The 7607-nt window shown below is 38.1% G+C and overlaps 1 pseudogene; it reads left to right on the top strand.

Annotated features, from left to right (window-relative positions):
* Window positions 1-2318: 2318 nt before the first annotated feature.
* LOC141281538 (uncharacterized) lies at window positions 2319-7136 on the top strand (annotated as a pseudogene).
* Window positions 7137-7607: the final 471 nt, after the last annotated feature.

The raw sequence follows: 7607 nt of genomic DNA, 5'->3' as shown, positions 1-7607 counted from the left end.
ATATTATGCAAAAAAAACTTTTATTTTGTATGCGACTAATCGCAATTAATCTTTGCCCAGCTAGTGTATTTATAAATATACATTTGTATATTTATGTATAATTTATAATATATAAATACTTAATTTAAAAATATATTTTTTTCTTAAAATTATACATGCATTTATGCATATTTATATATACATAATTATTATGCACAGTTTACACACATATATGATGTAAACAAAAACTTTTATTCTGCTATAGATTAATCATGATTAATCGTTCAACTAAAAATTATTTACTTGATTATCAGTCATTGATAAACACTGATTTTTTTATTTTTCATTCGTATATTTTATTATTTTTTATTATTTCTGTTAGTGCTGAGCCTTGTTCACTTTCATTACTTTAAAAAAGATGAATGACCTTAGTAAATGATGACAATTTTACATTTTGGTTTTAGATTGAATACCTCTTTCTGTTGATCTATTTACAAAAAAAGTCAACAAATAAATTGGAAGTTAATACATGACAGAAAGAGATATGTCTTGATTAGAGGTCTACACGGGTCCAAAAATTCCTACCCGAACCCGATCAGACCCGCAAATGTGCTACACTGAACCGACCCGGACCCGTCTGTTGTTATGAAAGCTGGACCCGGACCCGACCCGGACCCGTCTATTATTTAAAAGCTGGACCCGGATCCGACGAAGACCCGTCTATAATTTAATATCTGGACCCGAACCCGTCCGGGAAGACACAGACCCGACCGGCAAATATTCTTTAGCTAAATGTTATTAAAAAGTCAATAAACAAGTAGCGAAAATTAAACTTTTTGTCTTACCCATAGAAGTTAGTCTTCTCCCTCCTTGTACCTGTCTGTGTGATGCACAATCCTTATTTCCAAGAAAGTTCCATCCATGTTATTCCTATCTTGACGATTGAAATGTTTAATGCTTATTCCAGCTTTTAAAGTCCACTTTACAGTCATGGTGATTAATAACGCAGTTTCACATCGGGTCAACTTGCTTAATAATGTTTGCCCATTTGGATTATAATAACGATTGCTCGTTCAGTGCCATGGCTGCTTTCGTTTGCTTCTTTGCTATCATCTCTGTGCTCTTTGAGTCGCGAAAACTTTAGATATAACAGCAAGACGGTCAATTTATAATATTATTATAAAAATTAGAGAAGTCAGTGCAAAATGCGCGGTACGGCGGAATAGGTCCCGCCTTCTAAATAAAAGAGCCAATTGTCAAAGGTAAAGTCATTGCGTCTCACTGCAGAAGCTCCTGACTGGTAGCCAGAGAAACATTACAAGAGCACATGCGCGTTAGCTGCCTGGTTGGAGCAACCAAATATAAACTTTTTAACGCAATTTTAGCGTCATAGAAAAAATTTATGCTATGCGACAGTTCATCTAAGTTTTTGTTGCTGATTTTGAAATATTTTATTTAAATGTGAGTGTGTGTTCTCCGAGTCCGATTGACCTCGGGTATTATCCACAATGTTAAACAGACCCGGGACCCGAAGTAATAGATTGAGACCCGACCCGGACCCGGCTGATTATTTAAAATATAGACCCGAACCCGTACGGGTCCCGGGTCGGGTCCCGGGTCTTCGGGTCTCGGGTCTTCCGTGTAGACCTCTAGTCTTGATCACAACAGTAATGTTATTTGTCTTCTGTAAGGTAAGAGATCCAAAAGGCCATCTTTGTCTTCATGGCTTTATATACACAGATAGACAGCGCCCACCTTTACCTCACACACACGCACCCCCACACACACAAACTCATTCGGGGTGACCGTTGACTCTTTATCACGATGATAAAATGAAGCAGAAATGGAAAGAGGCAGCACGAGAATGACCAGAGCCAGTGCAGAGCCAAATGTCAGCACAGCTACACCGAATCTCCAGCAGTCAAGAAAGAGCAAACACACGAGTGGGCAGGACCTGCGCGAGAGGGCGGCAATTCTACCTTCAAGGTGTGATGAATAATGAATGTGCTCGCGATGGACACAGAACGAGACCATCAATATTTCACATCTCTCCCGCTCTAATTTCACTCTCACTCTCCCAGACTGCTGCTTGCTGTCCCAACACAAATCTAGAAGTGTTGCTGCTGAGATATAAGGCCAGCGAGGTACACAAACCACACAGAGCTGTGCTTTAAAAACTCTACTGAATTCTGCATTACACATGCAAATGCACAAATACACACAAAACATTTGTAAAAAGTTGGATCTACTTAAAAAAATTCATTCAATTGGTAGCACTTAAAAAAGTGAAGTTTTTGCAACTTACTAACTTTAAGTAAAACATTTAAGGTAAAAAAGGAATGAAGAAAGAAATAAAGAAAGAGAGAAAGAAAGAAAGTAAGTAAAGAAAAAATAAAGAGGAAGGAAATGAAGGAAGGGAATAAATGAAATAAAAAAGGAAGGATGACAGTAAGGAAGTAAGAAATAAAGGAAAAAAGGAATAAATGAGGAAATGAAGAAAGAAAAGGAAAGGAAGAAGGCAAAAAAGAAAGAAGGAAAGAGGAAATAAAGAAGGAAAGAAAGAAAAAAGAAAGAAATAAAGAGGGAAGGAGGGAAATAGTGAAAGAAGGGAGAGAAAGAAGGAAGGGAAAAAAAGAGAGAAGGGGGAAATAAGGAAGAATGAGAAGTAAGGCAAGGAAGGAAGGAAGGAAGTAAATAAAAAAGAAAGAGGAAGGAAAGCAAGGAAGGGGATAAAGGAAATAAAAGAAGGAAGGAAGGATGGATGGATGAAAGTAAGGAAGAAAGAAATAAAGGAACAAAGGAAGGAAGGAAATGAAGAAGGCAAGAAAGAAAGAAAGCAAGAAAGAAAGAAAAAAGAAAGAAAGAAAGAAGGGAGGGAGGGAGGGAAGGAGAAGGGAAATAAAGAAGGAAAGAAAGAAAGAAGGAGGGAGGGAAGGAAATGGTGAAAGAAGGAAGAAAAAGAAGGAAGGAAAGAAAGAAAAAAAGAGAAGGGGGAGTAAGAGAAGGAAGGAAATAAAGAAGGAAAGAAAGAAAGAGGAAAGACAGAAGGAAAGAAGGAGGGAGGGAAATATTGAAAGAAGGAAGAGAAGGCAGGAAAAAAAGAAACAAGGAAAGAAAGAAAAAAGAAAGAAAGGAAGGAAGGAAGGAAGGAAAGAAAGAAGGCAAGAAAGAAAGAAAAAAGGAAAAGGAGGAAAGAATGAAGGAAAGAAAGAAACAAGGAAAGAATAAGAAGAAGGATGGAAGTGAAAGAAGGAAGGAAGGAAGGAAGAAAGATAGAGAGAAAGAAAGAAAGAAAGAAAGAAAAGCAGGAAGGAAAGAAAGAAAGAAGGAAGAAGGGATGGGGAAAGAAGGAATGAAGGATGAAAGTAAGAAATAAAGAAGGAACAAGGGAATAAACAAGGGAAGGAAGGAAGGAAGAAGGCAAGAATGATCGAAAGAAAGAAAAGAAGGAGGGAGGAAGGAAGGAAAGAAAGAAAGAAAAAAGAAGGAAGAACGAAAGAAAAGGATGAAGGAAGGAATGAAGAAAGAAGGGATGGGGAAGTAGGGAAAGAAGGAAGGTAGGGGAGGAAGGAGGGGAGGGGAAGAAAAGAAGGAAGGAAGGAAGGATAAAAGAAATGAAGGAACAAGGGAATAAATGAGGGAATGAAGGAAGGAAGAAAGGAAGAAATGGAAGAAGGCAATAAAGAAAGTAAGAAAGCTTTGTGTTTTTGAAAGAAAAATTGACAATAAAAGAGATAAAAAACAACCGAGATAAAACTTTAATGAGACGTACAGGAATCAGGAACACCAGGAACTCTAGACTGCTGCGCTATATGGACGAGCGATCTCTAAGGACTACATTCTTCTCTGGTAAGAAAGAAAGCAAGAAAGCACTTTGGAGTTTGGAAAGATGTCAAATTAGAAGTCCTGTCATTTATTTGAAGGTATTACACGGCCCAGCACAAGCAAAACATTCAGCTCGCATTTAGGAGCCTGTCAGTATCAGCATAATCCAATGTAAATGAATGCATGCAATCAAGCTAAATTGGATGCACTCAAACTTAATTCCTTCACTTTCTCCCCCATGAACTCGTGCCCTCACTAATGACCCCATTAGATATTCTTATGCTGCGCTTGTGTGTAAATCCAATTGTCATTCCCATTTCATACAGTGTCACTATCCTGATTAGCCTGCAGACCCCGTAAGAGGGACAGACAACAATAGGAACAGCCACGCTCACTGAACCCAGCACCATCAGACACACACAGACACGCGTCTGATCTCATCATGCTTTAGCCTGTGTGACAGAACTAATGCAATCTCTGTAGGAGAAAAGAAAAAAGGTGGGAACATGTACTGTAGACTGACATACCAAACTAAAAATATCAAAATATTTAATAACAAAAGAGCCAAAGACCACTCGTAAAAATTCATTAACTTTTTAAAGAATTTCATTAACGTTTAATAAACTTTTGAGACAGCATCCAAACTTTCTGTGCAAACACACAAGCTACTGACACGTAGCCTGGACTCAGATGATCATTTCATCTGAAAGATGGTCTTTGGTCACTGTAATTTTAACACATCTTTATATTTTATCACCTTGCTCCCTGAATCCCTCGCCCTTCTGGGGTCCCATATTCTGCACTTTTAAAAATAAAGGTGGTAAAATTCAATGCAATGCCATGGAAGAACCATTTTGGTTCAATTTCATTTTTACAATTTTATAATCTAAAGAACTTTTTCCACAACAAAGATCTGTGAAACAAAATAGTTAAAGTTTCTTCAAAAGATCTTTATGGAACCATACAGTTAAAAATGCTTACATTTTAATAGCATAGGCAGCCAGACAGAGGAAATGCTGACGCCTCACACCAAGCATCACACATAAAGAGACGGCTAGTCCGATCAAATTATGCCACAAGCTGATGATGCTAATTAGTCAAGGCAAATTTGCATTAGTGGATTATGTAATCGACTGGAGACCGAGCAGAGCGAAGCGATGAGACGGGGTAAAGGGAGCGTGCCACCAGCTAAAGTCACAGCTTTAGTGGAATGCTGCCCTGCCACTTCGTGCCAACGTGGGCATGAGCAATCAAGCAGAGAAGCCAGCTATCCCAATTAAACAAGAGTGGGTAATTTCATCAGTGGAGGGGATGGTGGCACGAGAGACGCTGTTACATGTCCTCGGGCACCCTTGCGTCTCTGCCCATTTTAATACTTATTAAACGACGAGCCTGTTCTCGCTAATGCAGTCAGACAGACAGTTAAACCCACACACTTATAATAGCACGATGATCAAACCGGGCCAAATGAGACTGAAGAGGGCGGTGAAGGTATTAAGGGCATAAAGGTTGGGAGTGCAAATAAAGATTAAAAAAAAGTTATACACATTAAAAATCAAATTAGGAGTTCATTCGAAAGCAATGAGGGAGAGAAAGTAGACGACTAGCTGTTAACTACTACAGCACAACCCTGGTGAAAAATACAGAAGATGCTCAGTTGGTTTGCTGGTTTTTGGTAGGGAAGGAAGGAAGGATGGAAGGAAGGAAAAAAGAAAGAAAGTAAGAAAGAGGGCGGGAGGGAGGGAGTGAAAGAAAGAAGGAAGGAAGAGAAGGAAGAGAAGGAAGAAAGGGAGGGAAGAAAGGAAGAATGAAGGTAAGAATGAAAGAAAGAAAGAAAGAAGGAAGGAAAGAAGGAAAGAAAGGAAAGAAGGAAGGAAGGAAAAAAGAAAGAAAAAGAAAGAAAGAGGGCAGGAGGGAGGGAGTGAGTGAGTGAAAGAACGAAAGAAGAGAAGGAAGGGAAGGAAGTAAGGGAAGAAAGGAAAGGAAAGGAAAGGAAAGAAGGACGGGTGAAAGTAAGGAAGGAAGAAATTAAGGAGCAATGGAATAAACAAGGGATGAAGGAAGGAAGGAAAGAAAGGAAGAAAGGAAAGAAAGGAAGAAAGAAAAGAAAGAAGAAAGGAAGGAAGAAAGGAAGGAAAAATAGAAAGTAAGAAAGAGGGCGGCAGGGAGGGAGGGAGGGAGTGAAAGAAAGAAGGAAGGAAGAGAAGGAAGGAAGGAAGTGAAGAAAGGAAGAATGCAAGAAAGAATGCAAGAAAGAAAGAATGCAAGAAAGAAAAAAAGAAAGAAAGAAAGAAAGAAAGGAAGGAAGGAAGGAAGGAAAAAAGAAAGAAAGAAAGAAGGCAGGAGGGAGGGAGGGAGGGAGGGAGTGAAAGAACAAAGGAAGAGAAGGAAGGGAAGGAAGTAAGGGAAGAAAGGAAAGAAAAGGAAAGGAAAGAAGGAAGGACGGGTGAAAGTAAGGAAGGAAGAAATTAAGGAGCAATGGAATAAAAAAGGGATGAAGGAAGGAAGGAAAGAAAGGAAGAAAGGAAAGAAAGGAAGAAAGAAAAGAAAGAAGAAAGGAAGAAAGGAAGGAAGGAAAGAAGAAATGAAGGAACAAGGGAATAAACGAGGGAATGAATAAAGAAAGGAAGGAAAGGAAGAAGGCAAGAAAGAAAGAAAGAAGGCATGAAAGAAAGAAAGAAAGAAAGAAAGAAAAGAAGGAAGGAAAGAAAGAAAAAAGAAAATAAAAAGAAGGAAGGAAGGATGAAAGTGAGGAAGGAAGAAATTAAGGAACAAGGGAATAAACGTGGGAATTAATAAAGGAGGGAAGGAAGGAAGGAAGAAGGCAAGAAAAAAGACAGAAAGAAAGAAGGAAGGAAGGAAGGAAGGACAGAAAGAAAGAAAAGAAAAAAGAAGAAAGAAAGGAAAGAAGAAAAGAAAAAAGGAAGAAAGAAAAGAAGGAAGGAAGGAAGGAAGGAAGAAAGGATTGGGAGGGAGAGAAAGAAGGAAGAAGGGGAAGAAAGGAAAGAAAAGGAATGAATGAAGGATGACAGTAAGGAAGGAATAAATGAAAGAACAAGGAAATAAACATGGGAATGGATGAAGAAAGAAAAAGGGCAAGAAAGAAAGATAGAAAGAAAGAAAGAGAGAAAAGAAGGAAGGAAGGAAGGAAGGGAAGAAGAAAGAAAGAAAGAAAGAAAAAAGAAACAAACAAAGAAACAAAGAAACAAAGAAAAAAGAAGGAAGAAAGAAATGAAGGAAGGATGAAAGTGATAAAGGAACAAGGGAATAAACGAGGGAATGAAAAAGGAAGGAAGGAAGAAGGCAAGAAAAAGAAAGAAAGAAGGAAATAAGGAAGGAAGGTAAGTAAGGACGGGAAGAAAGGAAAAAAAAGGAATGAATGATGACAGTAAGGAAGGAAGAAATGAAGGAACAAGGAAATAAATGAGGGAATGAATGAAGAAAGGAAAAGGGCAAGAAAGAAAGATAGATAGAAAGAAAGAAAGATAGAAAGAAAGAAAGATAGATTGAAAGAAAGAAAAGAAGGAAGGAAGGAAGGAAGGAAGGAAGGAAGGGAGGGAAGAAGAAAGAAAGAAAGAAAGAAAGAAAGAAAGAAAGAGAAAGAAAGAAAGAAAGAAAGAAAGAAAGAAAAGAAGAAAGGAATGAAGGAAAGAAGAAAAGAAAGTAAGAAAAGAAGGAAGGAAGGAAGGAAGGAAGAAGGGATACAGTAACACCTTTTCTTAAACTCTCAATAACTCTCAAAAAAACACAGAAATAAAAACAACTTTCTCTTTACGAGAACGATAAGCATTTGAAGAGTTAGC

The sequence above is a fragment of the Paramisgurnus dabryanus genome, chromosome 2, assembly GCF_030506205.2.
Source record: "Paramisgurnus dabryanus chromosome 2, PD_genome_1.1, whole genome shotgun sequence".
Taxonomy (NCBI): Eukaryota; Metazoa; Chordata; class Actinopteri; order Cypriniformes; family Cobitidae; genus Paramisgurnus; species Paramisgurnus dabryanus.
The sequence above is the reverse complement of the archived record's forward strand: the minus strand, read 5'-3'. Positions and strand labels throughout refer to the sequence as shown.